This window comes from Syngnathoides biaculeatus, chromosome 14 (genome assembly GCF_019802595.1).
Source record: "Syngnathoides biaculeatus isolate LvHL_M chromosome 14, ASM1980259v1, whole genome shotgun sequence".
NCBI classification, from domain to species: domain Eukaryota; kingdom Metazoa; phylum Chordata; class Actinopteri; order Syngnathiformes; family Syngnathidae; genus Syngnathoides; species Syngnathoides biaculeatus.
Window position 1 is genome coordinate 5,914,947 of NC_084653.1, and position 20,710 is coordinate 5,935,656.

Genomic DNA, 20,710 nt, shown 5'->3' on the forward strand with positions numbered 1-20,710 from the left:
GAGATGAATATTTGCTTAAGTTTTGGAAAAAAGTATCTCATTTCAAATGTTTACGATTGAATATTTTGTAATCAATTATTCTTTTGGTTATTCCATCCATTGATTGATCCTTGTATTTTGCACTCAAGTGCATTGGAAAACACAATTCACATTAATGTTGAAACAAAATGCAAAGTAGTTAATCAAAAATAAAAAAATAATATAAACCAAATAAAAACATATGCAATTGTAATCACATTAATAAATGAAAAATTATTAGAGGTTATGTATAGGCAGCTTCCTTGGGGCATATCATGTCTTGTGGTACATACAGGTACATGAATAAATACATTGTCATTGGTATTTAACATATTGCGAGGGTTTGCTGAGAATGGCTGGCAGGTTTCCGTCAGAAGGAGTTTCAACTCCCACCGCTGAAAGATCTTTACTCATGTTCCGTGGAGGCAGGGGGAAATTGAGTCCGAGTGGACGATGTTCCACACGTCCATTGCTGAGCCGGCTAACCGGAGCTGTGGCCATAAGGTGCTCAGTGGCTGTCGTGGAAGCAATCCCCGAACACGTTGGTGGACACCAACAGTGAGGGAGGCCGAAGAAGTGTCTTATTAGACCTTTTTGGCCTCCTGGACTCCCGAGGCAGCTGATGGGTACCGGCTGGACAGGCGGAATGCAGCTTTGTTCCTTGCTGAGCCAAAAACCAAGGTATGGGAGGAGTTCGGTGAGGCCATGTAGAACGACTTCAAGACAGCTTCAAGAAAATTCTGGTCCACCGTCCAGCATCTCAGAAGGGGGAAGCAGTGCATCATCAACACAGAGTATAGAGCTCTTGTACCTACGTCATAAAATCATGTGATTAGACATGTTGCCGGTCAAACAAAGCATTGTTGCAATTTAAATCCGTTGAGACAAAATGAAAATACGTCTTATAGCACGACATCCAGGGTTTCTCTGACACCGTTAAACATTTAGAAGGTGATAATAAATACATGGAAATATGAGAGACACTTGGCATAGAGGACCCATATTTAATGCAGAAGTCGATGTTTTCGCCGATAAGAAAATGGACTGTTAATGCGCTTCCGCTTGTCTTGGACAACTGGATATGCAGTGAAGAAAATAAGTATTTGAACACCCTGCTATTTTGCAAGTTCTCACACTTGGAAATCATGGAGGAGTCTGAATTTTTCATCGTAGGTTCATGTCCTCTGTGAGAGATATAAAATCCAGAAATCACAATGTATGATTTTTTTAAGAATTAATTTGTGTGATACAGCTGCAAATAAGTATTTGAACTATTTCTATGAGCTAGAATTCTGACCCTCAAAAACCTGTTAATCCGCCTTTAAAAGTTCACCTCCACTGCATGTATTATCCTGAATCAGATGCACCTGGGTGAGGTTGTTAACTGCATAAAGACGCCTGTCCACCCCATATAATCAGTAAGACTCAAACTTGTAACATGGCCAAGACCAAAAAGTTGTCCAAAGACACCAGAGACAAAATTGTACAACTCCACAAGAAACTGCCAAGCAGCTTGGTGGAAAAAGGTCCACTGTTGGAGCAATCATTACAAAATGGAAGAAGCTAGACATGACGGTCAATCTCAATCGGAGTAGAGCCCCATGCAATGTATCACCTCTTAGGGTCTCAATGATCCTTACAAAGGTGATGAATCAGCCCAGGAGTACACGACAGGACTTGGAGCTGGGACCACCATTTCCAAGGTGACTGTTGGTATTACACTAAGACGTCATGGTTTGAAATCAAACATGGCACGGAAGGTACCCCTGCTTAAACCAGCACATCTCAAGCAAGGCCCGTCTTAAGTTTGCCAATGACCATTTGGATGATACAGAGGAGTCATGGGAGAAAATTTTGTGGTCAGATGAGACCAAAATGGAACTTTTTGGTCATAATTCCACTAACTGTGTTTGGAGGAAGACGAATGATGAGTTCTATCCCAAGAACACCATCCCTCCTGTGAATCATGCAGGTGGTAGCATCATGCTTTGGGTGTGGTTTTCTGCACATGGAACAGGACGACTGCACTGTATTAAGGAAAGGATGACCACGGCCATGTATTGAGAGATTTTGGGGAACAACTTCTTTCCGTCAGTCAGAGCATTGAAGATGGGTCATGGCTGGGTCTTTCAACATGACAACGACCCGAAGCACACAGCCAGGAAAACCGAGGAGTGGTTCCGTAAGAAGCAGATCAAGGTTCTAGCATGGCCTAGCCAGTCTCCAGACCTACACACAATAGAAAATCTTTGGAGGGAGCTGAAACTCCATGTTTCTCAGTGACACGCCAGAAATCTGTCTGATCTAGAGAAGACCTGTGTGGAGGAGTGGGCCAAAATCCCTTCTACAGTGTGTGCAAACTTGGTGAACAACAACAGGAAACATTTGACTTCTGTAATTGCAAACAAAGGCTACTGTACCAAATATTAACGTTGGTTTTCTCGGGTGTTCAAATACTTATTTGCAGCTGTATCACACTAATAAATAATTTTAAAAAATCCTATATTGTGATTTCTGGATTTTTCTTTTTAGATTGTCTCTCTCACAGTAGACATGCAAATTTCAGACCCCTCCATCATTTCAAAGTGGGAGAACTTGCAATATAGCAGGGTGTTCAAATACTCATTTTCTTCACTGTACACATGTATATGGTGAGTCAGTTATCGAGATTTACACTGAAAAGTTCAAAAGCGTATAAAAGTCTGGACACATACAAATACTTCGATGCTGGATCTGTTCTCAATCAGGAATAAATCCAGCATAGTGACGGGGAGATGGCTCATGAACGCGGAAGCATATTCGGTTACACGTTAACCTTTGCCGAAATCCATCGATCTTTTCAGCAAGTATTCAATTCAAATATCAACATTTAAATAAATGACCACTGGTTTTACACAAACTTGCATTCATTAACGATGACTGGAAAAAAAAAAGACAACGGGGAGACGGCTCGTGATCACGGAAGCGTAATCGGCCACACGTTAACCTTTGCCAGTGTGAAAGAATTCATTATTATGTTAGTCATCATTAAAAAAGCATATCATTACTACTATAGTTACTGTTAGAATTGTTTGATCATGCGTTTGTTTCTGTTTTGTCTGAATTATTCTCTTTCTGAGCTGCGTGCGTGACTTAGAATGTGACCCAGTGACACCTGGTAGGCGATGCCCACCCTGCCGACTTCAAGCAGATACTCCCGAACACTGGGACGCGATGTCTCCATCCTGACCTCAGCGTCTTTCCCTTTTGACCTTAAGCACATACTCCAACACTGGGAGGAGATATCCCCCTTTTTACCCCAAGGGGATACCCTCAAATACCATAAACATGTCTTTAAACAATGCCCTGCTTTTTCTTTTGTGGGTTTATCAGGACACTCTTGCAGCCTTGAAGAAACATGTGCCTTGGTGTTTATGTCCTGTTAGTGTAGCCATCTGTTTCAGCATTTTCACTGTGTGAGCTTGTAACCATGTAACCCTTTGACCTGAGAAAGCAATAAAAAAGAGCAGACAGGGACAACCACTTTGGCAGTCTGAGGGAGAGAACTCATGACGTGGGTCTCCCTGCCTGTCCCTCGCGAGCTCAGAAAGACAATCTTGGTTGGTTTGAATTTACTCACTACAGTCCTTAAGGCTTGTCTGAGCTGTTTTCCTAGGAACATCTCTGACAGACAGAATTCATCGATCTTTTCAGCTAGTATTCAATACAAATACCAATATTTAAATAAATTACCACTGGTTTTACACAAATTCTCATTCATTATGAGTGAAAGAAAAAAACAAAAGAGCATGGAGTTGTCTCCACGGAACGTACAAGGAAGTGATTGCGGCCACACGTTAACCTCTGTTAAACTTCTCAGCGACAGACAGTTTATTTTCTTTTTTTAAATACGATTTGCTCTCAAGTGAGCCAAATTGGCATAATAAATACTTCTTGGTAATTTGAAATCCATCAATATTTTCTGGTCTTTTCAGCTGGTATTCCACAGAATTATCTCTTTGAATATCTGTCTCATCTGTTGTGACAACCCACAGCACAGCAGGTCTCGGGCAATTTGAATCTGCTCTGGTTGAATGGCTCCCGCAGTGCAGAGCAGCATGGTTTGACCGGCAATATGGGGCTGTGCAAACTGTGACGTGCTGGGGCTCATAGTGAGGATGAGATGCTGCTTACCCGGAATGTTACGAGTCAGTGGGGTGCATACTTCGAAGACTGCCTCAATTCCACTGGAATGCCTTCCAATGAGGAAGCAGGGTCTGGATTCTCAGTGCCGGGCTCTACTATTTTTAGGGTTGAGGTCACCTCGGTGGTTAAAAAGCTCCTTGGTGGCAAGGCCTTGGGGTTGGATGAGATTTGCCTCGAGTTCCTAAAGGCTCTCGATGTTTTGGGGCTGTCTAGACTGACACATCCCTCTAACATCACATGGAGAATGGGAACAGTGCCTTTGGATTGGCAGACTGGGGTGGTGGTCCCCCTTTTTAAGAAGACGGACCAGAGGGTGTGTTCCAACTACAGGGGGATCACACACCTCCGCCTCCGTGCTAGGTCTATTCAAGGATGCTGGAGAGGAGGGTCTGTTGGAAAGTCAAATCTCGAATTCAGGAGGAGCAATGTGGTTTTCATCCTGGCCATGGAACAGTGGATCAGCTTTTCACCCTCGGCAGGGTCCTCAAGGTTGCTTGGGATTTCACCCAACCAGTCTACATGTGGACTTGGAGAGGGGATTCAATCGTGTTTCTCGGGGAATCCTGTGCAGATCCTTCGGGAGTATGGGGTATGGGTTTTTCAGTCCCTGTATGACCGGTGTCAGAGTTTGCTTCACATTGCTGGCAGTAAGTGTGTTTCCAGTGAGAGTTGGACTCCGCCAAGGCTGACCTTTGTCAGCGATTCTGTTAATAACTTTTTTGGACAGCATCTCTAGGCACAGACGAAACATAGAGGGGGTCCTTTTTGTTGGCCTTAGTATTGATGATGCGGTTCTGTTGGTTTGATCAAGCTGTGATTTCCAATGCTCACACGTGCCCTCCCCAAGTCGGTGCTGAAAGTGGAAAAGTTCAAGTATCTTGGGATCTTTTTCACAAGTGAGGAATAAAATGGAGTGAGACATGACAGGCAGATCTGTGGAGCGTCTGCAGTGATGCGGACTTTGTATCGATCAATTGTGGTAAAGAGGGAGCTGAGTCAGGCAAAGCTCTGAATTTACCAGTCCTACGTTCATACCCTCACCTATAGTCATGAGCTGTGGGTCTTGACCGAAAGAACAAGCTCCCAGAACAAGTGGCCGAAATGAGTTTCTTCCATAGGGTGTCCTGGCTCTCCCTTAGAAATAGGGTGAGAAGCTTGGTCATCCAGAAGGGGAGTGTAGAGCCACTGCTCCTCCTCATTGTGAGGAGCCAGATGAGGTTGCTGGGGCATCCAATTCGGATGCCTCGCAGATGTAACCCTCATGAATTGTCAGCACCACCCTACGGACTCTTAAAGACTTGCACGCCACTCGATCTAGGTCCAGAGCGGGCCGGATCCTTTTGGACACTCCACATCCTGGCCACCGTCTTCCAGCTCCTTCTGTCAGGTAAGCACTACCAATCAATGCAAGTTAAAACTAGTAGGCATTCAAACAGTTTTTTTTCCTCCTCTGGCAAAGTTATTAAAATCATTACCATTTTCTGCCTTGTGCCATTGTTGGGACAGAGCCTCACATCCTGCTGGTCCACCTAACCTATTGGCTAGTTTAAAAAAAAAAAAAAACATTCGTCTTTTTCAGCCAGTTACTCAGAAAAACATTAGTTTTGGCTTCTGTGCTTGTGGCAACAGGCTTTCCTGTGAGGTGTGAGCCTTTTTGCCATATTACATTGTTAAATGAATTTACAGTAATTTTGACTTTGTCATGTTGACATCATTTGCGATTGTTGTATGCTATAATGTAAAATGTATGTCGAGATTTCAAGACACAGATGGATGCATTGCATTCTTATCAGTATAATTTATTTCACAAATCGTCAACTATTAAGCAAACTGCATACAATGCATATTAATTACAACGAGTGAGATGTCGTGATGAGAGTAGTTTCTTTTCATTGTTTTTGTCTCCTCCTGCTGCTGAGACTCAGTACTTTCAAGACAGTGCTGTGACCTCTTTCAAAGTACTGGAACGGTGAGGTGAATTTCTTGACTTTAATATTTTGGTTTGACATCGACAGATAAATATGAGTCAAGAGATGAACATTTCAGCTTCTATTTCCACGAATTAACATGTGGATCAGAAAGCACAAATGCCACAGAGTTGGAAAATAGCATTTTTTATTTGCACCCCTGCATTTTCATTTGAGGAAAAGTTCTTGAACGTAACTGACAGCTGTGTTGGACAGGTATGTCCTTTAAAATGTATTAGTCATGCAATAAATTATGAACTTCTAACCTCAGTTTCCATTTGGGTTTTGACAGCTGTGATGGTTACATTAACAATAAACTGTACTACGGTAGTTAAAGGTGTAACCAAAAGGAAACCTAGAGTACTGTTCAATGGCTGGCTGAAACTAATCCAACCATTTGGAATGTCCTCAAAACAGATAGAAACCACTGGTGTAGAATGAGGAACTTCAGAAGCCCATAACCGCCCATAATATAATAAGGTTTTCCTTCTCAGATGTAATAGGCCCATATAACATGATAACTGGAAATTAACATAATACAAGTCCTTAACCTTTTTCAGAAGGAGGACTGGAAGATGTGTTCCAACAACAAGGGGATCACAATCCTTGGCCTTCCTGATAAGGTCTATTCAGGGTGTTCTGGAGAGGGTCTGTCGGGAAGTCATATCTCAGATTCAAAAGGACCCGTGTGATTTTCAGCCTGGCATGGAACAGTGAACCAGCTTTTCACCCTCACCGGAGTTCTCATGAATGCATGGGGGTTTACACAACCCATTGGCATGTGCTTTGTGGACAGTCAAAAATGCCCCCCAGGGCTCATGCCAAGTGTCCCGCCAAGGCTCCCCTCGCAGTATGGCATACCTTAGCTATAATTTATGTAGCTACAATTGGGTTCAGCCTCATCGGACAGTGTGCACCACGTCTTACAGTTTGAAGCTCAGTCATTGGGGAGAAGCTCGAACTCCTGATCCTCACCCTTGAGAGGTGCCAGATGAGGTGGCTTGGGCAACTGGTTAGGATGCCTCCTGGAAGACTCTCTGGTAAGGTGTCCTCTGCATGTCTCACGGGAAGAAAGCGGTGGGGATGACTCAAGACACGCCAGAGACACTATGTCTCCCGGTTGGCCTGGGATCCCCCAGAGGACCTGGCCAAAGAGGCTGAGGAGAGGGGAGTCTGGGCTTTCCTGCTCAAGCTCTTCCTCTGCGACCCAACTCACGATAAGCAGAAGAAAATTGATGGATGGATGGATGGATGGATGGATGGATGGATGGATGGATGGATGGATGGATGGATGGATGGATGGAAACCTATAACCTGATAGCTATTTACGTTATTCCTGATTATTATAGTATTAACACTAGTGACGTAATTGAAGTAAAAACATTAGGTTTTATTATCATGTTCTTTGCCTGGGGAAAACAAATATTTGCAAATGTAAACACTAAGCCCATGACATAAATGCACGGGGCGAACATGCAAACTCCACACAGGCAGGGCTGGGATTTGAACCCTAGTCCTCAGAAAAGTTGGGGCCAGACAGATTCTACAACCAATTGTTCCAACATGACGCTGTATATATATATAGCGGGACGGTGGATCAGCTGGTAAATTCAACAACAAGTGGGACACACTCATAAAGTGGAATGAAATTTATTGGATATTTTAATCTTTTTAACAAATAAAAACCTGAAAAGTGGTGCATGCAATATTATTCAGCCCCCTTGCATTCATACTTTGTAGCGGCACCTTTTGCTGCAATTACAGCTACAAGTCACTTGGGGTATGTCTCTATCAGTTTTGCACATCAAGAGACTGATATTCTTGCCCATTCTTCCTAGCAAAACAGCTCGACCTCAGTGAGGTTGGATGGAGAGCATTTGTGAACACCAGCCTTCAGCTCTGCCCACAGATTCTCGATTCGATTCAGGTCTGGACTTTGACTTGGCCATTCTAACACCTGGATATGTTTATTTGTGAACCATTCCATTGTAGATTTGGCTTTATGTTTTGGATCATTGTCCTGTTGGAAGCTAAATCTCTGTCCCAGTCTCAGTTTTTTTGCAGACTCCAATAGGTTTTCTTCCAGAATGGTCCTGTATTTGGGTCCATTCATCTTCAATTTTAACCATCATCCCTGTCCCTGGTGAAGAAAAGCAGGCCCAAACCATGAGGCTGCCACCACTATGTTTGACAGTGGGGGTGGTGTGTTCAGAGCGATGAGATGTGTTGCTTTTAAGCCAAACATCGTTTTGCATTGTGGCCAAAAAGTTCAATTTTGGTTTTCATCTGATCAGCAGACCTTTTGGTGTGTCTCCCAGGTGGCATTTGGCAAACTTTAAACAAGACTTTTTATGGATATCTGGCTTTTTTTCTTTCCACTCTTCCATAAAGGCCAAATTGATTCAGTGTACAAATGATTGTTGTCCTATGGACAGACTTTCCCAACCCGGCTGTGGATCTCTGCAGTTCTACCAGAGTGATCATGGGCCGCTTGGCTGCATCTCTGATCAGTCTTCTCCTTGTTCGAGGTGAAGGTATAGAGGGAGGGCCGGGTCTTGGTAGATTCGCAGTGGTCTGATACTCCTTCCATTTCAAAATGATTGCTTGCACAGTGCTCCTTGAGATGTTTAAGGCTTGGGAAATCTTTTTGTATCCAAATCTGGCTTTAAACTTCCCCACAACAGTATCTCGGACCTGCCTGGTGTATTCCTTGGTCTTCATGATGCTCTCTGCACTTTAAACAGAACCCTGGGACTATCACAGAGCAGGTGGATTTATACGGAGACTTGATTACACACAGGTGCATTCTATTTATCATCATCAGTCAACATTGGATCATTCAGAGAGCCTCACTGAACTTCTAGTAGGAGTTTGCTGCACTGAAAGTAAAGGGGATGAATAATATTGCACGCTCCACTTTTCATTTTTTTTTAATTGTTAAAAAAGTATCAAATATCCAATAAATTTCAAATTGAGTCGCACTTGTTGTTGATTCTTGACAACAAAATGTAATTTTAATTTTAATAACTATGTTTGAAGCCAGAAAAGTCGTGAAAGTTTGAAATGTTCAAGGGGGCCGAATACTTTCACAAGTATAGAGAGAGAGAGAGAGAGAGAGAGAAAGAGAGAAAGAGAGAGAGAGAAAGAGAGAGAGAGTGATATTTGTATATTAGTGTGGGTTTTCTCCAGGCACTCCGGTTTCCTCCCACATCCCAAAGGCATACAATAATTGAACACTCTAAATTGCCCTTAGGTGTGATTGTGAGTGCAACTGGTTGTTTGTCTCTGTGTGCCCTACGATTGGCTAGCAACCAGTTCAGGGTATATCCTGCATCCTGCCCGAAGATTGCTGGGATTGGCCCCAGCGCTCCCGCTCCCCTTGTGAAAAGAAGCAGATCAGATAATGGATGGATGGATGGATAGATGGACTGACTGTCATTGCACTGTCATCACACTGGTCTATTATGGGAACCGCGAACAGGTGAAGGGACTCTGTACAAGTTTTACACAATGTGGGACGTTGACACACTTATCTCGTACCTGTTCTAAAGAAAGAAGATTTTACATCTTGCACGACTTTTATAAGGAATAGTTCCGACCATCATACAGCCACGACTCAATGTCCCTCACCTCTCTTGAAAATTAGTAGTTCTGTCGGAGGAAGGGAGTTAAAAGTCCTTCTGAAAGGGGATTCTGCCAGACGTTCCCAGCAGGCCCCCTATATATTTGAGCTTGCCACATCGGACTGGCATCTTCACACATTTAAGCCAACTCACCACTAGGTGGTGATCAGTACAGAGGTCCACCCCTCTCTTCACCCAGGTGTCCAAGACATGTGGCTGCAAGTCCGATGGCACGACCACAAAGTCGATCATAGAACTCTGACCTAGGGTGTCCTGGTGCCAAGTGCACGTGTGGACAACCTTATGCTTGATTATGGTGTTTGTTATGGGCAATCTGTAATGAGCACAGAAGTCCAAAAACAGAACACCATTTGGGTTCTGATCGGATGATTCCTCCCAATCACGCCCTTCCAGGTCTCACTCTCATTGCCCATATGAGCACTGAAGTCCTCCAGCCAAACAATGGAGTCCCCAGCAGGAGCGTTGTCTAGCACCCCCTCTAAGGACTCCAAAAAGTGTGGGGGGGGGGGGGGGCGCATGCTGAACTGCCATTTGGTGCAAAGGCACAAACAGCAACACACACACACACACACACACACACACACCTGAAGGTGGTGTAAAGCTACCCTCTCGTCCACCAGCGTGAATGGCAACATACAAGTGCCAGGGGGCAATAAGTATACCCACACCTCCTCGGTGTCTCTCACCGTGGGCAACTCCAGCGTGGGACAGACTCCGAGCCATGTCAAGAGGACTAGTACCAGAGCTCAAGCCGTGAGTAGAGGCAAGTTCGATTATATCTAGTTGGAACTTCTCAACCTCACACACCAGCTCAGGCTCTTTCCTTGGCAGGGAGGTGACGTTCTACATCATAAAACATGGCAGCACACAATTTTGCAGTGGCTTACGGCTCTCCCTTTCAGTGTCTCTTATGGGTATAATGGTACTTCTTTTTTAATTTTTTTTTTTGGCAAACATTCACTATACCTGTCAGAGTCTTATTGAGATTAGTGATCAACATCAGACACCGGTGGCAAGTGTCTTTCACCACATGCATAACATCCTGGTTGACATTACAAGATCACCGGGCTTTCCTTGGATTGCTGGCCATGGTGGCGGTGGAGACAGAGACAGAAGAAGAAGCAGAACCGGGGCTGTCCGGTGGTATGCTAAGGCTAAGGAGACAACAACACAAGCCACCTCTACCGAGCCTGTGTCTTTCCAATGCCAGATTCGTAGTGCATAAAAATTAAGACTTGGAATTACAATTTGCTGGTAATTGTTATGTTCATGACTGGTTTGTACTGATTATCACCGAAACCTGGTTTCATCCGGACATACCCAATACTAGCATGCAGCCAGCAGTCCGCACATTGCTACGCTGTGACATGACTAAGGTCACCAGCAAGAGCGGGAGTGGGGGACTCTGCATGTATGTTGGTAACAACTGGTACAACAATGGAACTATTGTGGACAGGCATTGCTCTCCTCATTTCAAGTACATGTCCTTAACGTGAATGTTTTTTTTCTTCCAATAGAACTAACAGTAGTGTTCATAAGAGCTGTGTATATTCCACTCAGAGCTAATGTAAACGAGGCGATCTCCCTCCTGCATGACATTATACACAAACACCATCAGGCTCCCCCTGATGGTGTCCAGATAGTAGCGCCAATCTGAAGACCCCACACCCCACATTCCAGCAACATGCTAGATGTTCCACCAGAGGGGGGAATACTTTTGATAATGTCTACACTAACATCGAGCACGCATACAGAGGCATACCACTCCTCTAACTCGGCCAATTACACTACCTTTCCCTCTTGCTCTCCCAAACCTATACCCACCTCAAACCCAGGGACAAGTCCACCTTCAAGACTGTCACTACCTGGTTTGATAATCCTCTCTCCAAATTGCAGGACTGTTTCACACACACAGACTGGGATTTGTTTGGATATGAGAATCTAGAATCATTTACTGTTATAACCCTGTACTACATTATGTTTTGCATCAGTATTGTAACTGTGGACAAAAAAAAAAAAAAAAAAGATTTTTCCCAATGAGAAACCCTGCATTACGACCTTGGTCTGTACACTCCTCAGAACCCGAGATGCTCCCTACAGATTAGGTGACAACAACCACTACAGGTCTACTTATCCGATATGAAAAAAAGTTTTTAAAAAAGCAAAAGTGAATTGTAAAATAAAAATGGACTCCCACCTGTCCAGCAACAATATATGAGAGGTGTGGCAGGGGATTAACAACATTGGGAATTAGAGAGGCTTTTGCGACAACACCAGAGAGCTTGAATGCAACACTGACAGAGGACCTAAACAGGTTATTTGCCTGCATTGAAATAACACAACAACAGGACCCATCAGCCTCTGCTCCGCCTCCATCCCACCCAGCTCCTGCACCACCACCTTCATTCTCTGTAAGCATGACATTAGGCAGGTGCTCCTAACAGTGAACCCTAAAAAAAGGCTTCCAACCCTATTGGAATTCCTGGAAAGGTACTCAGAGCGTGTGTCTCCCAGCTCACCTCAATCTTTACCAGGATTTTCAACCTTTGCCTGGCCCAGGCAGTCATCCCGTAATGTCTGAAATCTGCCATAATCATCTTGGGAACAAAGACGTTTCCCACTACCAATATGAATGATTGCTGCCAGGTGGTTATCACCAAGTGTTTTGACAGATTCTTCTTCAACACATCAAGGGCTATCTTCCCGCCGATCTTGACCTTTATCAGTTTTCAAACCGTGAAAACTGATCTACTGAAGATGCCGCTTCAGGGTGTAACTCACTTCCTGGCCTATAACTAGGATAGCCTCTGGCACACCCGCGACTCTGGTGAGGTACAAAAAATAAATGCATGTTTCAATACCTTTGCTCACTTGAAAAGAGGGTGGCTTCAAACAAAAAGAGGTAAGTCCTGACGAACATATCAAGCTGTAAATACCATGAAATAAAAACTGGAATTCTGAAACTTTGTGTCATATTCATAATTGGGTCTGAAACCCAAATGGTTTCAGTACACAAAATAATAATAAATAATAATAATAATAAATTAATTAATAAGTTGGCTTCCGGTTTCCAAACTGGTGACAACAAATCGAAGAGGCTCTAACCTGTGCGACCGTTCGATAACTAAATCCTGCTGAATTTGGACCGAATGTTTTGAGTACTCGACATGGGATGCCTCTGGTGATGACTTCAGTGGACTAAAATCATCATCTGTATAATCTTAGTACTCAAATTGGAGCCATTTGCATTCGTGTTGAAGCTGCTCGGAACTAGCCTAGCCGAGCCTAGCTCGGGAAAATCAAGCAACGTATGTAATCAAATATTTTCTGAGGAGGTAAACATTAAATAGTGGGTACTTACACGACCTACAAAACCTGTTTCATTTACAACGAGGATAGTGTGTACTTACTTACGTATATCAACTTAAACGTGCCTATAGGCCCAAACCACCTTAGCTTAGCTGGCTATCAACGAGTAGCGTTTGCGATCAGACAGTGCTGTTGAAGAAGCATCGAACGTGTACGACCTAAACAATGGGTGCAACGAGGGACGTGAGGACTGATAGGAAATGTAACAAATCTTATGTTAGTACCCAAATACGAGCCGGATCGTTCATGTAGAAGCTGCTCGGCCCAAGTTTAGCCTAGCGGGCAAACAAATTCACCTCATCCTTTACGTCCGCATATCCTTTGAATCATCATATACATTATATTTTCACAAAGGTAGTATTTGATTTGTGCACCTTATGTGGTGACTGTGTTTATTTGATAGCTTTTACCTGACTTAAACTTTAACAGATTAAGTACTATGTAAATTGTGCATCTTATGCATTGACTTTGTATATTTGATTGCTTTTATCTGACTTCAACTTTAACATAGACTAGGTAGTTTGTGAATTGTGTATCTTATGTGCTGACTTTGTTTATTTGATTGCTTGTTTTTGTCTATCTGCTACCTGAAGGGGTGCACAATTCCTGTGCGTGTCACGAACGAGGCTCGAGGACGGACCCAAAAGCACGACTCAGGTAAAAGAGAAGCGGTGCGGTATATGCCTTTATTCGTTCCAGTATCAGAGATCAACGAGTCAGTCCAAACAAGCAGCAGGATCAGAGACGGCAGACTTACGGGGAAGGTCGGTAGACAGGCACAGGTCGGAACACGGGAGGTCGGAGTCAGGAGCTCGGAAGTGCGGGAACAAGGCATGAGAGGCAACGATCTGGCAAAGGACCAGTCGTCTCCAGGGTCCTATATATAACAGAGTTAATCAGACTGTATGAGGCTCAGGTGTGCGCCTCCAATTAGCTGGCCACGCCCAGCTAGGACTGGACGGCAGGGACAAGACAGTACCCCACCCCCCAACGGCTTGCTCGCGGTGGCCCAGGAGCATCAGGATGGGCCGTGTGGGAGTCCCTGATGAGGGAGGGGTCCACAATGAAGCGAGAGGGGATCCAGGAGCATTCCTCCGGACCGTACCCCTCCTAGTCTACCAAGTACTGGACCCCCCTGCCCCCGCGACGTGAAGACAGCAGCCGGCGCACAGAATACACCGGCCCGCCGTCCACCATGCAAAGGGAGGGGGGCTTGAACGGAGGAACCAGTGGCGACAGACGGGTCGCACAGAGCCTGCTTACGTGGAAAGTAGGATCGACCCTGATCGACCTAGGGAGCTTCAGGGATACGTCGACAGGGTTGATGATTTTACTGACGGGGAACGGACCAATGAACCTGGGGCCAGCTTGGGTGACACAGTTTGCAGCGGAAGGTCCTTGGTGGACAGGCACACTCACTGTCCCACCTTGAGCATCGGCGCACCTCTCCTCTTGCGGTCCGCTGTGGACTTGTAGGAGCTGTCCATGCGCAGCAGATTCCTGCGTGATGCCTCCCAGGTCCGCTTACAGCGACGTACCACTGCCAGGGCCGACGGCACCACGGAGTCCGTGGCCACCGAAGGGAACAGAGAGGGGGGGTTGCCATGCACAACGTGGAACGGAGCCATACCTTTGGAGGTGGAGGGTAGTGAGTTGTGTGCATATTCTACCCATCGAAGGTGCTGGCTCCACGTGCTATGGTCCCGGGATGCCAAACAGCGAAAGCCGGTCTCCAGATCTTGGTTGACCCTCTCTGTCTGGCCATTGGACTCTGGGTGATGGCCTGATATCAGACTTGCCGAAGCGCAGATGAGGGTGCAAAACTCCTTCCAGAAACACGAGCTGAACTGCGGTCCTCTGTCCGAAACGATGTCCACTGGAAGCCTGTGGGAGTGGGTGACCTCGTCCAGCAGCAACTGGGCCGTCTGCTTGGCAGACAGGATCTTCGGGACCGGCACGAAGTGGACCATCTTGGAGAATCTGTCAACAATAGAGAGGACCACTGTGTTCCCCTGGGAGGGAGGCAAGCCAGTGACAAAATCCACCGCAATATGTGACCACGGGCAAGAAGGAATGGACAGAGGATGCAGCTCTCCAAAAGGGTGCAGGCGAGACGATTTGTTGGCCGCACACACCGGGTAGGCGTTGACGAACTCCCTTACGTCCCCAGCCAGGTTGGGCCACCAGAACCGCTGATTGATCACCGAGCACATCTTCTGTCTGGCCATTGGACTCTGGGTGATGGCCTGATATCAGACTTGCCGAGGCGCAGATGAGGGTGCAAAACTCCTTCCAGAAACGCGAGATGAACTGCGGTCCTCTGTCCGAAACGATGTCCACCGGAAGCCCGTGGTATCGGGTGACCTTGTCCAGCAGCAACTGGGCCGTCTGCTTGGCAGACAGGATCTTCGGGACCGGCACAAAGTTGACCATCTTGGAGAATCTGTCAACAATAGAGAGGACCACTGTGTTCCCCTGGGAGGGAGGCAAGCCAGTGACAAAATCCACCGCAATATGTGACCATGGGCGAGAAGGAATGGACAGAGGATGCAGCTCTCCAAAAGGGTGCAGGCGGGACGTTTTGTTGGCCGCACACACCGGGTAGGCGTTGACGAACTCCCTTACGTCCCCAGCCAGGTTGGGCCACCAGAACCGCTGATTGATCACCGAGCACATCTTCGCTATGCCCGGGTGGGAGACCATCCAATTCGTGTGGGCCCAGTTGACGACGTCCCCCCGCAGAGATGGTAGGACGAAGAGACGCCCAGGAGGACAACCAGCGGGGCCCTGCGTGTCCCTCTAGAGGCATGACAGTGTGCCCTGTAGGCCAGTCCCAAGCCCGAATAAATGCAGAGGGTTGTGGCAGGAAGGGCATCCGGCATAAAACTGTGTCAAACATATATGAGCATTCATCAAATGACTTCCATAACTGATAGGTCGTGGCCCGGGCTAACTACGCCCAACCCTGGCAATGTTAATTTTTAAGGCGTAGGTAGAAATTCAGGTAATGTAGGTCGAAGACAAAGAAGAGGAGGAAAGCGATTTAGTCGGCAGAAGAAGAAGAGGCATGCACAGTCCCTACAACTGTGTGTAGGGACTTTGAATGTTGGGACTATGACAGGAAAAGCTCAGGAGTTAGTTGACATGATGATTAGGAGAAAGGTTGATGTATTGTGCATCCAAGAGAGCAAGTGGAAAGGGAGTAAGGCTAGAAGGTTAGGAGCAGGGTTTAAATTATTTTACCATGGAATAGATGGGAAGAGAAATGGAGTAGGGGTTATTTTAAAGGAAGAGCTGGCTAAGAATGTCTTGGAAGTGAAAGAGTATCAGATCGAGTGATGAGGCTGAAATTTGAAATTGAGGGTATTGTGTATAATGTGATTAGCAGCGTGAATGACCAAGAAGTGGCAATAATTAGTCAGGGGGAAGTTAGAAAGGCACTGAACAGAATGGAAAATGGAAAGAGTTGGTCCTGATGACACACCAGTGGAGGTATGGAAGCAATTTGGTGAGGTGGCTGTGGAGTTTTTGACGAACCTATTTTATTGAATACTAGGAGGAGAGAAGATGCCAGAAGAATGGCAAAAAAAGTGTGCTAGTCCCCATTTTTAAGAACAAATGCGATGTTCAGAGCTGTGGAAACTATAGCGGAATAAAGATGATGAGCCACACAATGAAGTTATGGGAAAGAGTAGTGGAGGCTAGACTCAGGACAGAAATAAGTATCTGTGAGCAACAGTATGGTTTCATGCTGAGAAAGCGTACCACTGATGCATTGTTTGCCTTGAGGATGCTCGTGGAAAAGTACAGAGGTCAGAAGGAGCTACATTGTGTCTTTGTAGACCTAGAGAAAGCCGATGATACGGTACTAAGAGAGGAACTGTGGTACTGCATGCGTAAGTCTGGTGTGGCAGAGAAATATGTTACAATAGTATAGGACATGTATGAGGGCAGCAGAACAACGGTGAGGTGTGCCATTGGTGTGTCAGAAGAATTTAAGGTGGAGGTGGGACTGCATCAGGGATCCGCGCTGAGCCCCTTCCTGTTTGCGGTACTAATAGATGGGCTGACAGATGAGGTTATACTGGAATCCCCCTGGACCATGATGTTTGCAGATGATATTGTGATCTGCAGTGAAAGCAGGGAACAGGCGGAGGAACAATTAGAAAGATGGAGGCACGCACTGGAAATGAGAGGAATGAAGATTAGCCGAAGTAAAACAGAACATGTGTGCATGAATGTGAGGGGTGGAGGAGGAGGTGTGAAGCTCCAGAGAGAAGAGACAGCGAGGGTGGATGACTTCAAATACTTAGGGTCAACAGTCCAGAGCAATGGAGAGTGTGGTAAAGAAGTGAAGAAACGAGTCCAAGCGGGGTGGAACAGTTGGCGGAAGGTGTCTGGTGTTCTATGCGACAGAAGAGTCTCTGCTTGGATGAAAGGCAAAGTTTATAAAACAATGGTGAGTCCGGCCATGATGTACGGATTAGAGAAGGTGGCACTGAAGAAACAACAGGAACCAGAACTTGAGATATCAGAAATGAAGATGATGAGGTTCTCGCTTGGAATGAACAGGTTGGATAGGATTTGAAATTAGCTCATTAGAGGGACAGCCAAAGTTGGATGTTTTGGAGACAAGGTTGGAGAGAGCAGACCGAGATGCTTTGGTCATGTTCAGAAACAAGAGAGTGAGTATATTGGTAGAAGGGTGCTGAGGATGGCGCTGCCAGGCAAAAGAGCGAGAGAAAGACCAAAGAAAAGGTTGATGGATGTTGTGAGGGAGGACATGAGGACAGTGCACGTTAGAGAGGAGGATGCAGGAAAAGGGCTTAGATGGAAAAAGATGACACACTGTGGCAACCCCTCACGGGACAAGCAGAAAGAAAAAGAAGAAGAAGAACAAGAAGAATAAATAAAGGAAGTGACAAACACCACAGTGGAACAAGCGTTGATACCACAATTCTGAGGACAGGGGTTCAAATCCCTGGCCCGCCTGTGTGGAGTTTGTATTTTCTCCCTGTGCCTACATGAGTTTTGTCCGGCCGGGTACTCCGGTTTCCTCCCACATCCCCAAAACATACATTAACTGAACATTCTAAATTGCCCTTAAGTGTGTTTGTGAGTGTGACTGTTGTCTGTCTCTATGTGCACTGCGATTCGCTGGCAACCAGTTCTGTGTGTACTCCACCTCCTACCCAATGAAAGCTGGGATAGGCTTCAGCGCTTCCGCGACCCTTATGAGGATAAGCGACGCAGAAAAATGGATGGATGGAATTTAACTTGCCGTTTGTATACTTTTTGGAAGGGACTTTATGCCCTTTATGTTTGTTTCTCGAGGAGCCGCAGCAGTCCAGCAACTGCACTTACCACATTAAACCACTAGAGATCAGGCTTTAATATGAAAAGAACCGAAAAAAAAACAAACCCCCAAAGAAACTGCACTGGGTGTTGTGGTTATAGTAGTCAGCGACAGGGATGTTGGGATTTCGGTAAAGGTAAGAATGTAATAGAATAAAATAAAATAGAATTCCATATTGCGGTGTTGGGCAGGTCAGGAAACGGGGGCCCCGTGAACGCGCTGAACAGTGGATTCACGTTCATTGGTATAGTTATAATTTTTTTAGGGATCCGGTGTTGAGACATGGCTCCGTGAAAATCGCGGTCAGAACATCGGGATTGAGTTATTTAATCTTCAAAATAAAATTCTCTGCTAGTAGAGTGGTACACCATGAGCGGGTATACTGTATAGTACTGTACTGTATATGGACTACAACTCGTTTCTGATGAAGAATGGCGTGCGTCCTTTTAATCAATTTGGTGAAGATCATACGTCAAATTCGCATTTACAAGTCAGGCAACCGGATGAAATGCAAGATAAAGTGATTCCAAACGGTTTCACAAGTTTCGGCGTTTGTTGGATTCGCAATATCGTTTCATAGCCTCTTGAACCCATGAATCCCTTTGTGGCGTTCCTCACCAAACATTTTTACTCTGAAAAAGATTTGCCGGAGGTAGTTTCAGCTAGCTTAACCGCTATCTTGCCAGCAGCGTCAGCGGCGTTCCGGGCTCTAGTGAGACTCGTCACTGTGGCAGACAGTTACGAGGGACAACGGGCTCCGTTTGTGGAAGAGGAGTCCGCCAAAACCGGGAACTAAACCGGCAAAAGCCTCGGCCCTTTTCCTGCGGGAGTTCTCAGGGCTCACCCCCCACCCTCTTGCTTTGAGGTTTAGACTTTGGGTTCCTAAATCTGTGCGGTAAGTACACCCGAATCCTCGCTCACCTCACCTTACCGCATCTGTGCCAGTCTTTGGTTGTTGTTCCCTCCTTTAAAAATGAAAAAAAATAATAATATAAATAAAATCCCCCAGCGCTCTTAACGCTGCGTCATAATGGACGTTATTCCTTTAAATCCAATTTGTCGGTTAAAAGAAGGAAAATTAAAAGTTAATTAATCCTATTAGTAGCTGGATGTCATACACCGCAACGTCCTCTGTGTACACGTTCTGCATGTAAAAACGGGTAAAGACTACGTGAGGCGATGGAGGTGATAGAGAAGACCTCCCTTCTTTCCCATTTATTTCAACGTTAACATACACGTCGATTCTTGCCCTTGCACGCTGTTATACCAGGCACCGTTTCCCAAAACGCCGCAAGGCCTTGGGTTACACGCACACCAGGCTCGCGAGGGAACCGCAACTGGCTGAGAGTGCCTCTCCAGCCGACCTCTTTCAGTTTCTCTGTTTGAGCCTTGTTGGGCCAGCCAGGCGTGCAGGGACGGACAACGAGCAAGGCGTGGCACGGGTGAGACTTGACGCACACATGGGAGTGAACTCCCCCAACGACGCCCTTCGATCCCCGAACAGCTGTCATTGGAATGGCTTGCAAGAGATACAGACTCTCAGTGTCACGTCAAAATTAGCAGTCAGGGGCCAGTGTATTTGGGTAAAGGGTAGAGCTATGGAGACCAAAGATGGGTCAAATCAGTTTTAGTCTGCACACCCCTCATTGTCGTCAGGATTTTAACATGAAGATTTATGCGTTATTCACTAAGAAATCGGGGGAACGTGTTGGGAAAAGGCCTTATCTTGCAATGATAAGTGTGAGAGGAATTTCTTGGATCCCTACCAAATATGTACGGTTGCTTCCTTGGCTTAGGCTTTTCCTTACCCCACCCCTCCAAAAAATAATTATTACGACTCACATACACTTGTAAAAACATTAGGCTTGCGTAGAGATGTCTAGTACATGTCAGTACCTTGTAGATACTTCATGTAGCTGTAAACTGAAAAGCAACAAAATAATCATGTAATCATTTGATGGAAACTAACACAGGTATCCAGTAAGATGACATCACACCTACAGTATTTTATGCTGCGCTTTGATTAATTAATTTTGTTTCTGTGACGACATCATAATACAGTCACTGCATCCATCTAAATAAGTATCAATGTGTTTGAGGTGATTATTGGTGTAATTAGCTTCATCCACTACATCCGTCTCAGCTGTTGGTCTGATTGCATTGTTTTAATC

The 20,710-nt window shown here is 45.5% G+C and overlaps 1 protein-coding gene and 1 long non-coding RNA gene across 9 annotated transcripts in view; one reads left to right on the forward strand and one right to left on the reverse strand.

Annotated features, from left to right (window-relative positions):
- Nucleotides 1-95: 95 nt before the first annotated feature.
- Nucleotides 96-19,910, reverse strand: LOC133511859 (uncharacterized). The gene is made up of 2 exons (XR_009798049.1): nucleotides 19,775-19,910; nucleotides 96-829 (listed from the first exon to the last, which is right to left on the reverse strand). It is a non-coding gene; the product is annotated as an uncharacterized LOC133511859 (long non-coding RNA).
- The window catches only part of raph1a (Ras association (RalGDS/AF-6) and pleckstrin homology domains 1a), an 85,821-nt gene continuing 83,693 nt past the window's right edge, over nucleotides 18,583-20,710 (forward strand). The window contains exons 1-2 of one of the 8 annotated variants that reach the window (XM_061840859.1): nucleotides 18,583-18,675; nucleotides 19,229-19,434. The gene's annotated coding sequence lies outside the window, so the exon portion shown is untranslated. The other 7 variants (XM_061840858.1, XM_061840860.1, XM_061840863.1 and 4 more) reach the window with 7 other exon arrangements.